At 39.9% G+C, this 21,566-nt stretch overlaps 1 long non-coding RNA gene across 1 annotated transcript in view; it reads right to left on the reverse strand.

Annotated features, from left to right (window-relative positions):
* The window catches only part of LOC130885434 (uncharacterized), a 44,754-nt gene extending 43,868 nt beyond the window's left edge, over nucleotides 1-886 (reverse strand). Inside the window, exon 1 of the long non-coding RNA XR_009058173.1 lies at nucleotides 776-886. This is a non-coding gene — a long non-coding RNA (uncharacterized LOC130885434). The remainder of the gene's footprint in view (nucleotides 1-775) is intronic.
* Between the last annotated feature and the right edge of the window lie 20,680 nt (nucleotides 887-21,566).

Consider the following 21,566-nt stretch of genomic DNA (forward strand, 5'->3'; position numbering starts at 1 on the left):
TTCTTAAATTGCTTCTTTTTTCCACATATTGGAAAGACACCATCCACCGTAGACAGGAGATAATGGCATAAAAGGACTTTTAAAATATAATTAATTGAACAAGTGTTCTTAAGTTTTATTTATGACTTTAAAAATTCAAAAATTCTATCAAATGACTTAAAATTGGAATTACAGTGATTGCAACACATTGAGGGTTCAGTTCCTGAAACCAAGTGCTTGCCTAGCCTCAGCAGGCTCTAGGTTTGACCCCCAGAAATACAAAAGTAAAACAATAGAAAGGACTTAAAATAACTCTGATCTCACAGGATATTTTGAACAGAAACTTACAAATTCCTCAACATGTGGCTGCTATCATAATTTCTTTGTATTGATTAGTGTTAGCAGAATGGATTCAGATGATATATGATGATATTGCTAAGCATAGCAGTAAAGGGTTTTGACACTAAAAACCATATCATTTTAAAGATAAGTATTTGAGGAAGTGGATATAAATCCATGATGCTGAAATCAGAATTTATTTCTTCTGTTTTTCTTTGGGGGAAAATTCTGAAATAATTTTTTCCATATTTAATATATAATACAAACTAGGCTTCATCTTCAGAAGCGAGTGCTTCACACAGGAAGGAAAAGGCAATTTTTTCTATCATGGAGGTCAGAAAGAGGCACTTCCTTCGCATAGCGTCTGCTTCTGAAGGTTCCAGACTAGATGCAGACAACATCGAGAGGCCTCTTTTTACCCCAGTCATTGTGGGACCCCCTACCCCTTGCTACTCACCTTGAAAAGTCAGATTTCAGTGTGGGTGTAGAGTCGGTGACAGGTGAAGCTCCACCGAGTGTTCCTCTCTAGTAGCATGACTCTTTCCGCATGGCCACCCTCTGCTGTGCACAAGAGCCCTGAACTGCCCACTGAGCAAAAGGAAGCTAAAGGGCTCTGAGTTCCTCAAGGTTTCAACAGACCACAAAACCTCAAAGCCATTTCAACTCACTATACAGAGAGAGAGAGAGAGAGAGAGAGAGAGAACAAGTTCTCAATGATGAACGGTCTACCAGGCAAAAACAACAGGAAGGTCAACTATCAAGAAATGTTTTTTTTTTTTTTTTTTTTTTTTTTTTTTTTGGTTTTTCGAGACAGGGTTTCGGTTTCTCTGTGGTTTTGGAGCCGGTCCTGGAGCTAGCTCTTGTAGACCAGGCTGGTCTCGAACTCACAGAGATCCACCTGCCTCTGCCTCCCAAGTGCTGGGATTAAAGGCGTGCGCCACCACCGCCCGGCTCAAGAAATGTTTATTAAGGCTTATTATTACTCAGAGTTAAGTATTTCTTACCAAACTTTGCAGAGAATAAGAGATAAAGGTGATATTGTCAAAAATAGAAACAGGAGATAAACTGTGTATATTGTATTCAGGGTGAAGTACGCGCATAAGTGTGTGTGTGTGTGTGTGTGTGTGTGTGTGTGTGTTTGTGTGTGCACGTGTGTATGTACAGTATAGTATTTCCTACACAGATAAACCAGGGCTCCTTCTCTTCTAACTTCAGTGATTAGCTCTTGTCTTGATATCTTTATTAATATACAGCAGTGACCAAAATAAGAAACTATAATTAATAGAAAGACAATTGAAAATCTAAATACATTCTAGCAATGAATGGATGGAGAGTGCATGTGTGCACAAAGTCATTTTCATCTACCAATGTATTGTTGTTGTGTGTTTGAGACACAGAGAAAGAAACAGGGGAAAGAGCTGGGAAGAATGGGAATAAATATGCCACAGTGCTTGTCTGGAAGCCAGCGGACGACTTCAGGGAGCTGGTTCTTTTCTTCCACTAGGGTGACCAGGGCTGAAATCATGTCACAGGCCTGTATCATAAACACTTTTACTCACTTGAGCCACCTCAGTCCCAGGGTCACTCTTTACATTAAACAAAACCTTAAAAAATATCTATATGCATAGAAAGATATTATATGGTTTTTAAAGGAAAGTAAGTTCTCTGAATTATGCTAATGTATGTATTGCTTTATGTCATTACTAAAGATTACTATTCTTAAGTTTGAATTATTTTTATTTTTTATTTAAATTATATAATTTTTATTAGATTTGTATTACCTAAAATAATTTTAATTTAAATATATTTTGATAATATTCTTTCTCCTACAAGTTCTTCCAGATCCTCTCCCACTCTTTACCCACCCAAATTTAAGTTCTTTCTCAAAAAACAAACAAAAACCCAAATCAAGGCCAAAACTTCCCAAAACCAAGAAAACAAAATAAAACAACAAACTGAAATCAAATAAAAGCACAAATATACACCAAAAAAATCAACAAGAAAGAAAGGAAGAGAGAAAGAAAGAAAGAAAGAGAGAGAGAGAGAGAGAGAGAGAGAGAGAGAGAGAGAGAGAGAAAGAAAGAAAGAAAGAAAGAAAGAAAGAAAGAGAGAGAGAGAGAGAGAAACTGGGCATACAATAATGTATTAGTCAACTACTCCTGGACATGAAGCTTGTCCTGGAGTGATTGATATACCCACTGTCACTCTACTGGAGAAGAATGATTTTAAGTGACACCTCAGTCATTAACCTTTACTCTAGTGGCTAGGTTTTCATTCATTCATTCATTCGTTCATTCATTCGTTCATTTGTTCGTTCATTTTTAAAGCATAACAAAAGAAAATAAAATACAATAAAAGAATAACTATCACATCAAAGTTGTACAAGTCAGACCAACAGAAGAAAAAAAGACCAAGGGAAGGCACAAGAATCAAAAACCCACTTAATTTAATACTCAGGAATCCCACAAAAAACACTAAACTGGAAGCCATAATATATACACAGAGGACCTGGTACAGATCTGTGCAGGCCCTGTGCTTGCTGCCTCAGTAGCTTGTGAGTTCATTTGAGCTTTGTTCACGGTGATTTAAATGGCCTTGTTTTCTTGATGTCCTCCATTCCCTGTAACTCTTACATTTTTTTCCACCCCCTCTTCTGGGGAGTTCCCTGAGCTCTGAGGGAGGGATTTAATGGAGACATCCCATTTAGGAGTGAGTGTTCCAAGGACTTTGACATTCTGGGTAATGTCTTACTGTGGGTCTCTGTATTTGTTCTCATCTGCTATGGGAGGAAGCTTCTGATGGAGGCTAAACAAGGAACTCACTATGACTATAGCAGAATATCATTAGAAACCATTTTATCACATTTTTTTAGACCAGTAGTACTTGGTTTTGCCATAGGTCCCTGTGGTATCTAGTCTCAGGCTGTTGGTCATCCAAGAAGTATCAGATACAGGTTCCATCTCATAGAGTGGGCCTTAAATCAAAATTTAAGATTACCATTACCTTGTAAATAAAAAATACCTATAAATCTATGTTATAAATTGTTTTTAAGTAATATTTATTATTTAAACCTATATTTTAAGGTGTGTAGACATATCTGTATTTTTAAAAGGTATTTTGAGGCACCAGGTTGATACTAAACTTGATTTCTCTTTACTTTAAAGGCCCTAGTTAGATATGCTTTGGTAATTTCTGGTGTTTTCTGATCTCCTTTGCAATGCTGGATTTTTGAGCCAGTTTTAGGCAGTGCATTTGTAGCTCTACTAGCCACATAATACAAGTGTTCTGATTTGTAGTTTGAAGAAAAGGCTTTAAAGTCAGGGAAGTCTTGAATAAGATAAGTAGCATCTCTGTCACATGAGTAAAAATGTTGAAACAGTAAAACAAAGTCATGGAGAGGGATTCCCACTTTTAGCATTCATAGAATCAGTAGATTAAGGGAGGGAATTAAAGGAGGATCTTCAGCAAATTATCTAGGCACCAAGGGTTTAAGACACAAAGCTTGAAAAATGAGGTATAAACAGGTTCCCAAACATGCTTCTCTTCTCAGGGAAGGGCTGACTCCCAGCTTAGTACTGAGGACCACAAAAAACAGAAAGAGAGCAGAGACAGTAGGCAGCAAAGACACCAGCTTAGGTACAATACAAGAGTTCAGAGGAGTTAGCTCTGCAAAACTCCAAAAGTGCTGCACTCAGAGAAGACATGAACTAGGAATGGGTATTATCATATGTGTAAATCCCAATTTCAAAGTTACTGAGTGAGGTAGATAATTGTGGAATTACTGGAAAGATTAGGGGCTGGGCACAATCAACACAGCTATGCTTGTCCACCATGGAAAATCTGCGCTCTGAATGACAACATCACCATCCAGATTAGTCAGTGCTCAGTCTCAGTGGAGACTAAAGTGCACAGGAGCTTTAGGGAGAGCACTGTACTCGGACAGAAGAGCCAGCACCTGTGGTGACTGCTAACACACCTTCTAACTGGCTCTTTGCTTTGCTTTATTCCCCCTTTGGTTTTTTTGTTTGTTTGTCTCAGAAAAGACCCTCCAAAGAAAACCGTAATGGACATAGTTAAACCAGCTTAGATCATGAAGAGCATCTGCTAAGTGAGTACCCTTGCTTCACTGTAACCCAATTCTAATGTTAAACTCTCTGCCTGGAGGCATTCTTGCCTAAAGATTTTAAACATGTAGTGTATGACAAGGCATGATCGTAAGCTGCATCTGTGCAGGAACATGACTGTCGCTGCATGTAATGACCAATCTCTCCAGTATTGGTGTGCATGTGCCTCTCCAGAAAAATACCGTTTTTTGTTTTGTTTTGTTTTGTTTTGTTTTGTTTTTGCCTTGTTCAGAAACACAGCTTTAGGAGGCTCTCCACTGCTCTGTTCTCTTCTTACTGCTCTCTCTCTCTCTCTCTCTCTCTCTCTCTCTCTCTCTCTCTCTCTGTGTGTGTGTGTGTGTGTGTGTGTGTGTGTGTGTGTGTGTGTTCTGATGATCAACCACAGATCCTCCACCACTGAGTTACACCCCAGTCTCTTCCCTCTCCTACTTCCTTCTTATTTTTATTGACTTCCCACACACCAAATGGGTGAGCCTATCTTGTTGTTGCAGAAGCATGAAGATAAATAGAAAATAGAAACAAATGCCCAGAGAGGTCTGGAAGTGATTAGCTTAAAAACAATGACTAATTTGAAGAAAGGAAATTAAGTAAGAAGAGGTTTTACTGGATTCAACTTTTAAAATGAGATGGAAATTTCTGGAAACTAAAAAAAAATTAAGATTAATAATGCATCTAAAATTAAATACTCAATTTATGGGACATATTAGAAAGCAATAATTAGAGAACAATTGTAGTAAAAAAATAATAGTTATATAAAAAAAAATCACACTAGAGACACAAAAGAAGAGTCCGTTTTGCTTGCAATTGGTACCTGAGAAAGAACTTGGAAGGAGCAATGGGAACTGGGAGCCAGGGAAGAGACTGGGAGGAGTGGAGAGAAGGGAAACTGTGGTCGAATGTGTGAGAGAAGAATGCGTAGATTTTTTAGATGAAAAGATTCCGTTACTAAAATGTGACACAGGCTGAAGGAACAGGTGAACCCGAAACGAAGTGAGAAGAACAGAAAGCAATGCCCAGATCAAAGTTACGGAGTCAAAACAGAAAACAATCTTAAAATAAATTTCAAGCAAAGGACACTGTCACTAAGACAGAAAGGCAACCCACTGACTGGGAGAAGATCTTCACCAACCCCGCAACTGACAAAGGTCTGATATCCAAAATATATAAAGAACTCAAGAAATTAGATCATAAAAGGTTAATCAGTCCAATTATAAAATGGGGCACTGAGCTGAACAGAGACTTTTCAACAGAAGAAGTTCAAATGGCCAAAAGACACTTAAGATTGTGCTCAACTTCCTTAGCAATCAGGGAAATGCAAATCAAGACAACATTAAGATACCATCTTACACCTGTCAGAATGGCTAAAATCAAAAACACCAATGATAGCCTCTGCTGGAGAGGTTGTGGAGAAAGGGGCACACTCATCCATTGCTGGTGGGAATGCAAACTTGTGCAACCACTTTGGAAAGCAGTGTAGCGGTTTCTCAGGAAAGTCGGGTTCAACCTACCTCTCGACCCAGCAATACCACTATTGGGAATATACCCAAGAGATGCCCTAACATACAACAAAAGTATATGCTCAACTATGTTCATAGCAGCATTGTTTGTAATAGCCAGAACCTGGAAACAACCTAGATGCCCTTCAATGGAAGAATGGATGAAGAAAGTATGGAATATATACATATTAGAGTACTACTCAGCAGTAAAAAACAATGACTTCTTGAATTTTGCATACAAATGGACGGAAATTGAAAACACTATCCTGAGTGAGTTAAGCAAGACCCAAAAAGAGGAACATGGGATGTACTCACTCATATTTGGTTTCTAGCCATAAATAAAAGACATTGAGACTATAATTCGTGATTCTAGAGAAGCTAAATAAGAAGGTGAACCCAAAGAAAAACATATAAGCATCCTCCTGAATATTAACCTTCATCAGGCGATGACAGAAGACAGAGACAGAGACCAACATTGGAGCACTGGACTGAAGTCTCACGATCCAAAGGAGGAGCAGAAGGAGAGAGAGCACGAGCAAAGAACTCAGGACTGCGAGGGGTGCACCCACACACTGAGGCAATGGGGATGTTCTATCAGGAACTCAACAAGGCCAGCTGGCTGGGGTCTGAAAAAGCATGGGACAAAACCGGACTCACTGAACATAGCGGACAATGAGGACTACTGAGAACTGAAGAACAATGGCAATGGGTTTTTGATCCTATTGCACGTAATGGCTTTGTGGGAGCCTAGGTAGTTTGGATGCTCACCTTAATAGACCTGGATGGAGGTGGGTGGTCCTTGGACCTCCCACAGGGCAGGGAAACCTGATTGCTCTTTGGGCTGAGGAGGGAGGAAGACTTGATTGGGGGAGGGGGGAAATGGGAGGTGGTGGCGGGGAAGAGGCAGAAATCTTTAATAATTAAATAAATAAATTAATTAATTAATTAATAAAAAAATAAATTTCAAGGTTGAAATCTATTTGTGTGTCTGTAGAATGTGAGTATAAATACAAATTTTCAAAAGTACTCAAGTGTGGGGAATGTGTGTGCACGTATGTGTGTGCGTGTGCGTGTGTGTGTGTGTGTGTGTGTGTGTGTGTGTGTGTAGACTAGAGTTCAGTCTCCAGTATTGTTTCTTGTGCTTCATCCACCTTGTTTTGCAGGGACAGAATATTTCTCACAGAGATCTGGAAATTTCCATTTAGACTCATCCGGCTGACCACACAGCCCACACAGAATTCCACCTGTCTTCAATTCCCTAGGACTAGAATTGTGAACATGTGTTAACATGCCAGCTTTTCCCACGGATGCTGGGAATCAAACTCCATCCCTCATGCTTATAAGGAAAACACTGTACTGACTGAATTGTGTCTCCACACCCCCCAAAATACTTTTAATTGAATGACAATTAACAATGAAATATTTTTTGTTTTTTAAAAAACAGCAGTGAGACCCTGAGAAAATGGAATCATATCGTTCGAATTGTGGATGAGAATAGCTGTCAACTTAGAGTACTTTATCCACTGAAAATATCTGCTATCTGCTAAATTTTTCATGTGAATCAAAATGATAATAACAGGCAGTAAGGGAAGTAGCAAACAAGCAACAATAAGAAAAACAGCAGTTTGGGATGAGCAAAGCAGACCGAAGACTGAAGCTGGGACATGTGGAGCTGAGCACAAGAGAAAGTAAATGTAGGCTAAACCTTAAAACATTGGAGATGTAATATAATGATGGAAATAATGGCTACCTGGGTTCCAAATGTAGACAGTATCAAAATACCTAGTTCTAACAGGAAAAGGCCTAGGAGGAAGAAAATTGAAATGAATATTCTCTAATGTATACATCTTTATGGGGAAGGTGAAGTACTAACAGTTTATAGAAAGAACATTCTGGATGCTGACTGTTTGTAGATTGGAATGAGTAGAGATGTTCTGAGTAATCAAAATGAGAGAAATGAGATTACACGTACAAACACTCGGAAATTTGATACTGTGTTAAAGAAACCAGACACTGAAGAACTTCTTGTGCGGGGCCATTTCTATAAAGTTTACTCACAGGCAAAACTGATGCGCTGTATTGCAAACTTGGCCAGTGAAGGTCACTGGGGACTAGTGGGAAGAATATGGGGGACTCTGTGTGCTGTCTGAATCGGTGACTGCTTAACTTGATCCCTGGTGATTTGTTACTTTTCTATTGATACATTCTACTTAAATATTGAAATATTTTTTAATGAGCCGCAATGAAAATTCAGCAACTCAGTAAGTGGTTATTTCACAGTTCCATTATTCCTAAGTGGTGGTTTGGCCAACATTCTCTCTTCTCCCTAAGGTCTTGAGATCAGCTGTCTTTCTTTTCCAGATTCCTCGCGTGCCAGGCCAGCTCATTTTCTGGAACATGCTGTTGAAACATCCCCTTCCTCATTTTGAAATAGTCTGAGCTGATGTGTTATCTCCACTAAAATAAGTGCAAAAACAGTTATCTCCAAATCCATGTTTAGAGCCAATTTGTAGCAAATTTGCCTATGGCATCTGCGGGCTTCCAATTCTCGCTCATTAACTCAGTGTGCAGTATAGACTCTGGCTAAACTCTGCAACAGAGCTTCAAAACCATTTCAGTCACGTAGAAGAACTGGCTTTAGTTCTGGGGCCATGCAGAAGTGAGCATGTGAGATAACATCTGACTGTTTGAAGAGCCAGGAAACGATCTGAGAAGTACAAAAATCTCAGTGCTCCTTGATGCTCAGAACATCGTTTACGTGATCACTTAACCCATGTCTGTCTGCTTGATCTTGCCGTAATCCTGGCACTAAAAAGTTTTAATAAAACTACAAGATAAAATGCAACCTTTTCCATAGACCCTTACCTCTAACTTAGAACATAAGTCTCAGTAGCCTTGCTCTTGTCTGACTTGAACCTTCATTTCTCCACATGAGTAACCATGGTCTGCAAAAACAAACAAAAAAAAGTAGTGAGGTGTTGAGTGAGTTCCTCCATATTCCTGTCCCCCACCTTTTAATTTCTTCCTTGTTACAGGGTACTTCCAAATCTGTACCAAATACTTACCATGTTGTCTAACTCACTAAATGAAGCTTTTCTTTTGTTATAGAGTACTTTTCAAAGAAATTACATATAAGCATGTCTTCTACCAACTTGCAATTCTGGGAGAAGACCCTGACATTGATCTTTATGAAACTTACTTTGTTCCAGCCTTTTACAGTTTTTGACTCTTGCCTCTGACCACTGTACTTACATTAAATGTGAAAAATGTCCAACAAATAGACCTTAGGTTCAAGTTTTCTACTAGCCCCCTAAAACTTCCAGTTGTGTGCCAGTCCATTTATGAGTATTCTGCTCCTGGAACTATTCAAATATCACACGAACTGAGTTTCTACCGGATCAGCATGGCAGCAGCATATTGACAAAACCTAACCAATTTCCAGTAGCTATTGTCCATCTGCATTTTTACAGCCTTTTGCTACCTAACATTAAAGATTCATTTTTTTTGTTGGTATGAGATTTAAGCCTCCTCATCTGATGGGACCATAGCCTGGAGTTTATTTTCAGGACAATTCCTTTTATCTCTAGCCCATCCTCAAATGAGAGGCCCCAGACTTACTCTGAGAATCATTTTCACTTCCCAGAGAAATATAGCAGTCATAGAGACTTTTTCACTAGTCTTTCCCCAAATGTTTTGCTCTCATTTAAAAACAAAAGCAAAAACAAAAACAAAAAAAATCTTGTTTTATAGAACCATTTTGGTTGTTCTGAGTTCTGTATAAACTTCTTCTTCACAGTCACTCTTGCCTTCAGTCCTGCCTGTGAGTTCAGTTCTGCTGTGGCTGGAGAATTGTCATCTCCTGTGGAACATCACTCACAGGCCACACTGAGAAGGCCAGCAGTCTGCTAGACAAATCTCTTTGTCCTTGAATTCCCTCATCGATTACATCAGTCTCCCCTCTCCCACACTCTCTCATTCTTTACCATTCCCATCCTACACAACATACATTAATTTATCTACCACAAAACTCCTTTGTAGTCTGGAAATGTCTCTCAGTGGTCAGACAACTGCATAGCATTGCAGTATCCTGAGTTCCATTCCCAACACCACAGAAAACTTTATAATTTGTTTACATTTCATATCCACACAACATTTGCTTTTGCCTAGAAAAGGGGTTCTGGGAAGTTAATGACTATGATTTACACACAACTGATTGACAGTCACACAACACACATTGCATATTGTATGTACTTGGTGTTTGCTTACTAACTGCATGCCAAAAGAAAGTTAAGAATTCCATGGGTTCTTTAAATGTTGTCACTACAACACTTTTGTGGCATGAATAATTAGTCTTATTTTATAGGAAATGAGGAAATAAACTAGGACATTGTGACAGTCTATCCAGAACATTGTTAATAAACAATATTGGAACTTGGTATTATGTTATCCAGAGTGTACTAATGTATAATCCAATCATCTGCTATTGAATCAATGCTGTCTTATGTCATACTCAGGCAACCCTGGAAGGTGGTGGTTTTCTTGTGTTCATCCTGTGTGCTCCTTAATACTATACACATAGGTGTCCTTTGAGTATGACAGTATAGATGGAGATAATAAGTTTATCTTCTCAGTTCTTCACATTTGTCCCTCCCTAGCCAACTGAGGAAGTAAACATATAGAAAAAAAAAAAAACTTCTGTTTTCCTGGAAACAGTCTAACCAAAATAGAATCTCTTTATATCACACCCATTGATCTAGTTCCTCATTATTGGAAAAAGAGTCCGGTGGATCACCAAAGTGCCTTCACCAAGCAACTGCAAACCTCCAGACACCATCATAAAGGGGATGAGTATAGGACTTGAAGGTCACTGATGATTTTATTATTTTTTATATGATAACTCAGTGCCATTGGGCAGTGCCATGAGGTGTATGTATGCTTGTGTCCCCCAAAATCAGTGTGTTTAAAGCCAGCTCCAAGGTGATGCTGTTTGAAAGTGGGAATAGTGTCCTTATACATGGAAGAAACGAGATCAGAGCTTGCTCTCTACCACAGAAGGACAAAGCAAGAGTCCAGCAGGAGGTTCTGTACTATGGGTCAAATCAGCATGACTGTGATACCAGACTCCTTATCCTTCAGAACTTTAAAGAAGAATCACTTTTTTAAAGTCATACAGTCTGTGGTATTCTGCTGCAGCAACCTAGGCAGATTGTGTAAGAACTTATGAATCATACTGAGAACTTTTTATTTTACTCTCGGTGATATAGGAAGCCATGCAAGATTTTGGACTAAATAATAATGTCCTCTGTCACCGGCCTAGAGCCTGTGATGACATGACAACTGTGGCTGCCTTGTCACTGAGAACGGGCCAGGGTAGAGAACAGTAAGAAGTAACTAACTATGCTGCAAGGGAGTTTAGCCACGGAGATGGTGAAAACTGAAAGATTCCAAACTACTAGAAAGTAGATTAGATACAGGATAGACACAGGGAGGAGACAAGGCCAGCGCAAAGCTTCAGGCCTAAGTTATTCGCATCAATCTTCACTGAGGCAAGGGTATCTACAGGAAGTGTGGGTTTGGAAAACAGTAAGGATCTAGCTCTCAACATCTGAAGTGTTAGATGCCAATTAGACATCCAAATGGAGGGCTTCCTTAGACAGATGAATACATATGTCTCTAGTTCAGCCAAAAGTGTTTGAAAATGCCTTGAATTATGGATTTTATTTGTTCTGTTACTATGAAATTTCATAAAACAGTTAAGGCATTGGAACATAGTATTGGCATAACTAAATCTGTGCTGCCAGTCAGAGTCACAAACAAATTTGGATCTTATTCCTTCAATATGAGAGCCATTTTTATCTATGTTTGCAAAGTCATGATCCAGAATGAAAAATAAATGAAGGCATTCCATGAGAAAGCTAAGAACTAAGCTGCAAGAAGTTGTGCTATTTCACGGGAAGAGATGGGGATGATGCAGGCATCCGATGGAGAAGCTACAATGTGACCCACTAGACGATATTACAAATACATCTGTTCAAGTTTGACAATAGTCATGTCATCGATGGTCTTGGCAAGACTCCCATCCTGGGCCTGTCATGTGCAATATTCCTCCTGTAATCCCAAGCTTACCAGCGGCTTTGTGTCTTTTATCACACAGCCTCCTCCTCAGAAAGGTCTTCCCTGACTGCACCATGCCACCGGGCTCGGTCACCCAGGCTTGCTCTCTGCTCTGTCACAGGACCTGTTCCAATTCTGTCCAGACACCTGAACTACTTGTGTTCACTTGCTTGAGTACATCTTCCGCAGGCCCTAAAGTTAAAACCCACATAAGTGAAGGCATTCCTTGTGCCGGAAGTTTTATCACCTAGAAAACTACAGTTCAGCAAATTCTCAATGGAACCAACAAATTCGGCACCACCAGAGACCACAGGGGTGACAAGACTCCAAGATTCAACTTTCTAGTTCTATTGCACTATGGTCTCACCAAACAAGAGACTTTTTATTCTTTTATATTCAATAAGACTTGATTTATTATAAGATCTAGAATTGGAATAGAGAAGGTTCCATGAGCTTTGTGTATTAGGGTTTGAAATTGTATGTATGCATGAGTGTGTGTGTGTGTGTGTGATCCTTTAATCTAGAATAAAGCTTAATGCCACAATTTCTTAGATGAATTTGAGTTTAGCTGACCTATCTGGAAATGAGAATTTCCATTCAAATGAAAATTTCCATTGAAATCACAGACTATTTTATCTGTCCTTCTTATTTATATTCACTGTTGCTTGTTTTATGAATATTTGGAAAATTTTACAATTGTTATATCTTTTAGGAATTGTTCCAGTTCTAGTGAAGTATGATTTGAAGTTTATTGATCATATATCAGAACAGCAATGCCAGCTTGCCTTTAATTTCTGTTTTAAAACATGAACTTAGTTAGATTCTTTTGTGCAGGGAAATCATACAGAAAAGCATCTTCCATCTATGTCTTCAAAAATTGGGGATTCCTAATTATTTTACTGAAATGAAAGTGGTGGCTTAAGTTGTGGACTCCTTGCTGTGGTTAAAGGTTGTTACTGAGTCTGTATTGAGCAAGTGGCTGATGTCTGCAAGAACTGACTTCCATATAATACTTTTTTTTCAGAGTGGGGGCCTCACTTTTGCATTCTTTGCTAGATAGAGTCTCTCACCCTGATGAGGGCCTCCAGATCATACTCCTTTGAGCGACTGTTTTCATTGAGGGTTGTTTAGTAGGGGCACTGAGGTTGTAGGTGCCATGGTCACCCCTGAAACTGGCATTGTTTTCTTTTTCCAAGTGTGGATTTGGACTATGTAGAAAATGAGAACTGATCCTTTGTGACTCAATTTACCATGAGAAACAAAAGTAACCTATTGTTCCCTTGTATCTACATAACTAACTCCAGGAGTCATAGCCACTGTTGTCTGCTGCATAAACACAGGAAAAGCTACAGTGGAAATGTAGCATCCGAACTGGGTCCCACTCTCAGAAACTGAAACTCGAAGGGCTTATGTCATAGATCTGTGTGTCACTGATGTTTACAGTATTCTAAACTTGATACTCAGGCATCAATATTTTATATTGTAATCTAAGGGGGCATGATGAAGAAAATAAAAAACCAAGCCAAACAAAAACAAAAGAACTTATTCCAAAATCCACTTGTGATTACACTGGAAAATTTACAACAGTTTTAAAGATACTGGGATGGGGGAATAGCTCAGGGGCAGAGCTTCAACTGAGCATGCTAAGGCTCTGGGTTCCATCCCAGCACTTTAAGCTTAAAATCATAAAACACAGAATAAGTATTACAACTCTGGCTCACACACTCAAGATTGAAGGTTTGAATTCAAAATATAGTAACTATATCAATGCAATGTTAGTAGAGACCAGAGGAGGCTATGTCAAGTCTTTCTACAGAAGGAAGCCAGCCTCCAACACCACTGCTCACCAATACAGCCATAGAGAAAACTGTGCTACCTGCTCATCACCTCCAATACCTGGCTTCCCCTGTGGTTGCACAGAAAGGACAGAGTCATTGGGCAAAGGAAGCACACCTCTCTAAGGGCTCCACTCTACACAGCCTCCCAACAAATACTCCTTGGAGGAAGAGGGAGGGCTCTGGATTGAGTCTATGAAGCAAGCAGGAGTGCGGTTAAAATGACAGGAAGGAAACGGGCTTCAAGGGCACCAAGTCATGGTAGAAGCATCCGAATGTTTACGCGTTACAGCAAACACTAAACTTGACTTTGTAAACTTACCCGAGATACCAGCATTTCAAGAAGCCATGGAAATGATTAAACGGAGACTGATTTATGAGTTTTATGGGGAAGATTTTGGATGGCCATCTTCTAAAGAGGCTTAAACAATCCTCTCCCCGCAGGCTGTGGACTGGTGAGATAAATACTTGAGCACGTCTAGCTAATTTTGCTAATGCGGTGCAGACCGTGAGCTTGTGCCAAGTTGTTAATATTAACATCAACAACAGTATGAGCCCCAGGGCAAGTGAGGGCAGAGAGGACTATCTGCGTCACACCCATGATGTACTATTCAATATTTCATGCATATAACTCATACACAGTATTATCTGGAATCAGTGGCCACACAGCAGCCCTCTTCTAGAGTAAACACAATGTCAGCAAACAAATGCTTCAAAACAGTATTTTTATAAGAAGGTGAACCCAAAGAAAAACATAGGCATCCTCCTGAATATTAACCTTCATCAGGCGATGAAAGGAGACAGAGACCCACATTGGAGCACCGGACTGAAATCTCAAGGTCCAAATCAGGAGCAGAAGGAGAGAGAGCACGAGCAAGGAACTCAGGATCGCGAGGGGCGCACCCACACACTGAGACAATGGGGATGTTCCATCAGGAACTCACCAAGGCCAACTGACCTGGGTCTGAAAAAGCATGGGATAAAACCGGACTTGCTGAACATAGCGGACAATGAGGACTACTGAGAACTCAAGAACAATGGCAGTGGGTTTTTTATCCTACTGCACGTACTGGCTTTGTGGGAGCCTAGGCAGTTTGGATGCTCACCTTACTAGACCTGGATGGAGGTGGGTGGTCCTTGAACCTCCCACAGGGCAGGGAACCCTGATTGCTCTTAGGGCTGATGAGGGAGGGGGACTTGATTGGGGGAGGGGGAGGGAAATGGGAGGCGGTAGCGAGGAGGAGGCAGAAATCTTTAATAAATAAATAAAAAATAAAAACAGTATTTTTAGAACTTCATGGTTAGCATGAGTCTCTCTGAAAGGCTTATTCTTACTTCTACAACCAACTTTGGGGTCTTTTGAGTAGATTCAAAGAATATCTGTGTATATTGATATTCAAAATATAGGGAGAAGTTGTACTTGTGTCTTGGAAATTTACATCTTCTGATTGTAAGGCCGTGAAATACTTGTACAGTGGATACAAACAAATTCTGTTGATTTTGAAGATGTTCAGAAATCTCTTTTGGGGCTGTTGAAGGGAAATTGTCCCAGGGTTCCATGCGGCACCCTACAGTACATGGAAAACCTGCTTCCACTTTGCTGTCCTGAGGTGGCAGACCCCAGCAGAGCAGGTGTGACCACATGACTAGGCAGCTGTGCTCACAAGGAGCCCCATGCACAGTGGGACTCAACATGAAACTGAGATTTAATAAGTCTGACATTTACAAGAAATTGGCAGAGAATTCTTCAGTGATCTCTGTGACTACACCTAGCCATAAACAAGAGCCTTGCCCTGTTCCCAGTTGCACAAGCCTCTAAGCCAGAAATCCCAAAGATCCTGAGGATTATCACTCTGTGGAGGATTTGCTTTGAATCCCCAGCAGATGAACAAGAACCCACAGGAAGGAGACTGCCAGGTTTCTCATTCCCCTATGCTGTAAATTTGTCTAACACTTAAATCTTGCCAGAGACTCCTTAGTGAGGGCAACTACAGCTGTGGCGCTTGACCACTTCCTGTTTCCTGGCTCTTCTGCTAGGTGCCAGTGACAGCCTAAACCACTACGATTTGTTAGAACGCTAATTTTAATTTTAATTGCTTACCTAATACAAGAGTTCTCAAGCTAACATTGCCTCTTAAATTCTTTACAGAAGCACAAATTGCTTGAGTGCCTACATTAATCTGCTAATTAGTAGTAGAGGGTTCCATTTCTAGTAGCAAAGAGACAAGGGTCCATCCTGCAGCTGACTCACTGAGTGATCTGACCTGTGGGTTGGTGCTTTGAGGAACATCACAAAGACTGATCCCAGAGGTCTTAGTTCAGAAAGGCTAACAGTCCCATCGGGCTCAGAAAAATTATACGAGCCCAAAAAGAGCGCCCATGTTGGTGTTAATAGGTTAAAAAAATTCAGCTAGTCTACTTCCCCAAAAAGGCATACAAGTCTAAACATATTTAAGGGGGAAAAAAAAGCAGGCTGTTGTTTCTGATAAAGCTCTACAACCACTGGAGACAAACCACATGGGGAAAGCAGGCAGTGAGTCACCTCCAGCAGACATGATCATCTGAAGGCTGCTGAACATTTCCTCTTACAGCTTTGTTCGGGCAGCCCAGGGCAACTCGGTCTTTGTACAAAACTGACCATCGTCCACTGAACAAAGAAACTTCTCTGATGAGGCCTGAAAGCTACACTAATCTAAGGGCAAAAAGTTATGAATTTACAGAGCAGTCTGTATCTTCAGAAAACACTCAACCAGAGTGCTGGGGGGTAATGCTTTTGTACACTGTAAAGATTTGTCACTTGTATTAGTTTAATAAAATGCTGATTGACCAGTAGCCAGGCAGGAAGTATAGGTGGGGCAATCAGACTAAGAGAATTCTGGGACTAGGAAAGGCAGAGACACAGTCATCATACAGACATAGAGGCAGCAAAATTAGAATGCTTTACTGAGAAAAGGTACCAAGCCACATGGCTAAACATAGACAACAATTATGGGCTAATTTAGGTTGTAAGATCTAGTTAATAATAAGCCTGAGTTAATAAACCAAACAGTTTATAATTAATATAAGCCTCTGTGTGTTTCTTTGGGACTGAATGGCTGCAGGACCTAGCAGGACAGAAACTTCCATCTACACTAGGGTAAGCAAAATGTAAGTGATAAGGCAGTGTTCTTCTTCATCAAATGCCCAGCACATGATACAGGGAAAGTAAGTCTGTCTCCATATAAATTCAGCACTGTAAAGAAGAGGGAAAAAAAAACAGGGCTCACTCGAAAACAAACAGTTTTGATCTAAAAGAAGAAAAGTATGTAAACACTGACTGAAAGAATGGGGAGAAACAGAGAAGAGAGAGGGGGGAAGTACAAGTATCCCCAGGATAGTGGCAGGTAGACACAGGGTTAGCCGTTAGGGTAAGTTATGACTCAAAGAAAGTTCTGCCCACCCAAGAACTGATCAGGAATTGGATCTGAGAAGGTGAAAGTGTATTCCACTTGTGCCGTTTGGAAAGTGATTAGATTAAACTGGATAAGATTATGATGGGGCTCCTATGACTGACTTGTGCTGGATTTAATTTTGAAAAAAAGAGAACACACAGACAAAGAAATATACATGCTCTGTCAAGAAGTAGTGCAGTCAAGCGGGGCTCTGATCACAGCCTGTTCCATGCTGTTTAGACTCATGGCTTTCTAAGCTAGTCTAAATCAAGATGTTTTCTTATAAAGCAATCTGCCTCAGGCCTTTTGCTACATTACATTTGTAATGACAAATGAACTAATATAGTCAATAAAACAAATAGTCTGGGCTGGATCAAGACGGGGCTGTAGGAGGAAAGAGCTGTAGACTTCTCGACATAAGTACCAGGTAATAGATGTTTTAAGCATTGCTGAGCCAGCTGATCTCTATTGAAACTAGCAAACTTGGCCAGCAGAGGATGAAAGTACTGATAGACAATATAAAAATAAATGGGTACAGTCGTGTTCCAATAAAATTTTATTACACAAACAAGATATGCACCATTAATACTCATTTGCAGGATAAATGAGAACACTAATCCCAGAGTTAGAAATCAGTAGTTAGTATTTCTATCTTAACAGTTGTAATAACTTTTTAATTCCTGTGTTCATGGAAACCGAACCCCTCACTGGACCATCTCTGTCTGGGTAGTACACTTAGAAAATGGCTTAAATATTACCTGTGAATTTCAATCTCATGGCAATGGAACATAACCCATGAAATAACCTATTTGGTTTCCAGGCAACATACTCATTTCTAAAATACTCTAAACAATGTGAAATATTCCTTTACACTGTGTAAATATATGTCACTGTGAATGGTTTATGAAAGAAGCTGTCTGATCAAAAGGTGGACAGCATAAGGTTAGGCAGGAGAACCAGACTAAGGACACTAGGAAGAAGAAAGGTGGGGTCAGTGGAGTCACTACGAGACACGGAGAGGAAACAGGAAGTACAAAATGAGAGGTAACACCATGTGACAGAATGCAGTTTAATATAAATTAAGTTGTAAGAGCTATTTAGTAATAAGCCTGAGCTACTAGCCAAGCCTTTATAATTAATATTAAGTCTCCATGACAGTTATTTGGGAACTGGTGGGAAAGAAATAAAAGCCTACCTACAAAACAATCATTGTCACACAGCAAAATCTCCAAGAATTCCATCTCTGTCTCAGTTGCTCACTTGATTCAAGGCAATGATTTATTATGGAGACGACACAGTACAGTTCAGTGGACAGTCATAAAATGTAGTCTTGGACTTCAGAATCAACAACGAAACCTGTGTTCTCGGCAGCATCCTAAGTTCTCCATCTAAAGACCTGCACTCAAGGTAAGAGTAATTAAAGTTAAGAAAATTCTGATAGTATTCCTAGAAATGGCAGCATTGCCCACAGAACCCAGCACAGGTTCATTAGGGAGTGGCTCAGTGACAGATTTCCTTATTTACATATTTGGCTCCCATGAGGTAAGTTGAACATCAAATGTTCTTTCTATTGGGTACAGAGCCTTGGCTGAAGACAAAACTCCAGTAACATCCACTGGATCCTTACAGAGAAGCAAATAAATAAATAAATAAATAAATAAATATGCACTAGTGGTAGCATGCTGATGCTATTGGTGATTTAGCATTAGTGTTTGTTTCACTTTGGGTTTCAGAAAATAAAAATCATTTGATATACTATGTGGTACCAGTGGCTTGTGTAGTAGCTACAGTAGAGTCGGTCATTCTCTTGGAAATATCTTAGCAGAGGTGGCTATAAACAGATGATATATTTAAAAAATATGATATATAAACAAGACACAGTAGTCTTCTTCAGCCATAGAGAAGAATAAAATTATAGCATTTTATTGAAACTTGATTTTAAACAAAATAAGATAGACCCAGGAAGACAAACATGAATATCTTCATACACATGTGGAGACTGGAAACTAGATTATACACACACACACACACACACACACACACACACACACACACACACGTACACGTGCTTGCCGAAAATAAGAGGAGGACTGTTTAGAAAGATAAAGGTACCTAACAAGAGAAAGAAAAAGAGAGAGGAGAGATTCATAGGGGCACATCTTGTTGAAGTATATACACCTGAATAAGAACATTTCTGATCACCCTTTTGTGCAATGAACATGCATTAATCTTAACTTCTTAATGAGGGAAACCAGGCAACACAGACAACAAGAAGGGTTACAACACTCACTTCCAATAGCCAAATGAGAAGATTTCTAGAGTCATTTCTTTGTGTAGGGCACTTACATGACAAAGACTCTAACATTTAATAACTTCAAACAACAAGCCTCACTTGTCACAGCTTGGTCCAGCAGGACTTGTTGAGCTAGGTCCATTTCTGTGGTCACCTGATGGTCCACTCAGCGGGGACTAGCAGTCCTGCCTGGTCTTAAACACTTACTGGTGCTCACCAGGCTGGGACCCAGGAACCTGACTAGCATAACCAAGTCTGCAGAGGTGACTGTGTTTCTCTTTGTGGTCAGTCACACTTGCGGAGGTCAGACTTGACTTCTTCACATTGTGGCAGAAACGGTAAATGCAAAGAGAAGACATTTTCCTGGACTCCTGGACATCCATCACAGATGTCCTGTCAACCAAAAGTCCCAAGGCCAAGTTAAGGATTCCAGGAGTCATCAGCAGACTGGGAGCTATTTCTGCCATAAAGTGTCTGACCAAATGAGTGAGTGTGTGCTGTGACTGATTTTGGTTCAGCTGGGATGCCGGACTACATGGTTCAGTCATGACAATGAAGAGCATGGAAATAAATACAGACCATGTACACAACTTCATCACTGCACTCTCTCTCTCTCTCTCTCTCTCTCTCTCTCTCTCTCTCTCTCTCTCTCTCTACATTTTTTATGAGTACTGCATATTACAGCACACACATCACATCATGGTCAGAAGATAACCTTGTTATGCTCCTTCCACTGTAAGGACTCCAAATTCGGGTCATCAGGCTTAGTGGCAAGTGCCTTTGCCCACTAAGCCAGCTCACTGTTCTCTACCACATTTCCTATGCTTGGGAACCAGAGTATTTCTCAGAGTGAAATTATACATTTCCTGGAAACATAAAATTCAAACTTTTCCCAATGTGAGTGTGTGAGTTGCATTTTTAAAAAGGTCAAAATCCAACTTGATATTTTAGGGCTTCAATATACAGGCCCTATTCATGGACTTTTATTTTTTCATTCACTGTATCAGAAAAATGAAATTTGTGTCTGTAGACTGAATGAATTGCTCACATACCAATTCACATAGTGAAGTCTATTATTAGTCATTTTTCTCCCAGTTGTAACCAAGCACCTGATAGGAAGCAGTGTAAAAGGCCTCAAAGGCTTTGGCTTAGGGTGATTTTGATTGCTTGCTTGCTTGCTTATTTTGATCTGCTCAAGTTGACTAAGACAAACATTTCTTGGTTTCCCCAAGAGTTTTCTACATTTCTGGAAAGCTCCTAAGCAAAGATGACTGCCAATGTATACATTCTCCAAAACATGACTCGGAAGATCTGGTATGATTGTGATGGCTCATCTTGGTTGCCAATTTTACTACATCTGGAATCAACTAAAATCTAAGCATCCACCATGCCTGTGGGAGATATTCTTGATTGGCTTGCTTGAGGTGGAAAGACCATTTAAATCTGAATCCACACCTTCTGATGGCAGCTCACATTGAAGAAGGAAGCTTTGCTCTCTGCCTGCTTGCCATCACTCTCACGGGCAAGTTCGTCTACCCTGTTCCTAAGACATCTCTTCACTGGTGTTAGAACCTACTTCTTTGGGACTCCAATATAGACTGAAGACCAGCTGGGATACACAATGTCCTGGACTGAACAACTGTCTGATTCTTGCTATTTGTACATCATTGTTGTTGAACTATTTGCACCACAACCTATAAGTCGTTGTAATAAATCCCATATATACATATACATTTATTCAGTCAGTTCTGCTGTTCTGTTCCTTTAGAGGATGCTGAGTAACACACAAGCCCATACACAACTAGCACTCCATAAAATTCTGTTAATCCAAAATTCTACTCTTCTTAGAAAATCTCATCTTCCTTCAGTTAAATGGTCTGTATGTTCATTATCAAGACTTGCGTCTTAACAATTCATTAAATCCTGATCAGCCTTAATCTTTATGATGGCAATGC

Source organism: Chionomys nivalis, chromosome 13 (genome assembly GCF_950005125.1).
Source record: "Chionomys nivalis chromosome 13, mChiNiv1.1, whole genome shotgun sequence".
Classification (NCBI taxonomy): domain Eukaryota; kingdom Metazoa; phylum Chordata; class Mammalia; order Rodentia; family Cricetidae; genus Chionomys; species Chionomys nivalis.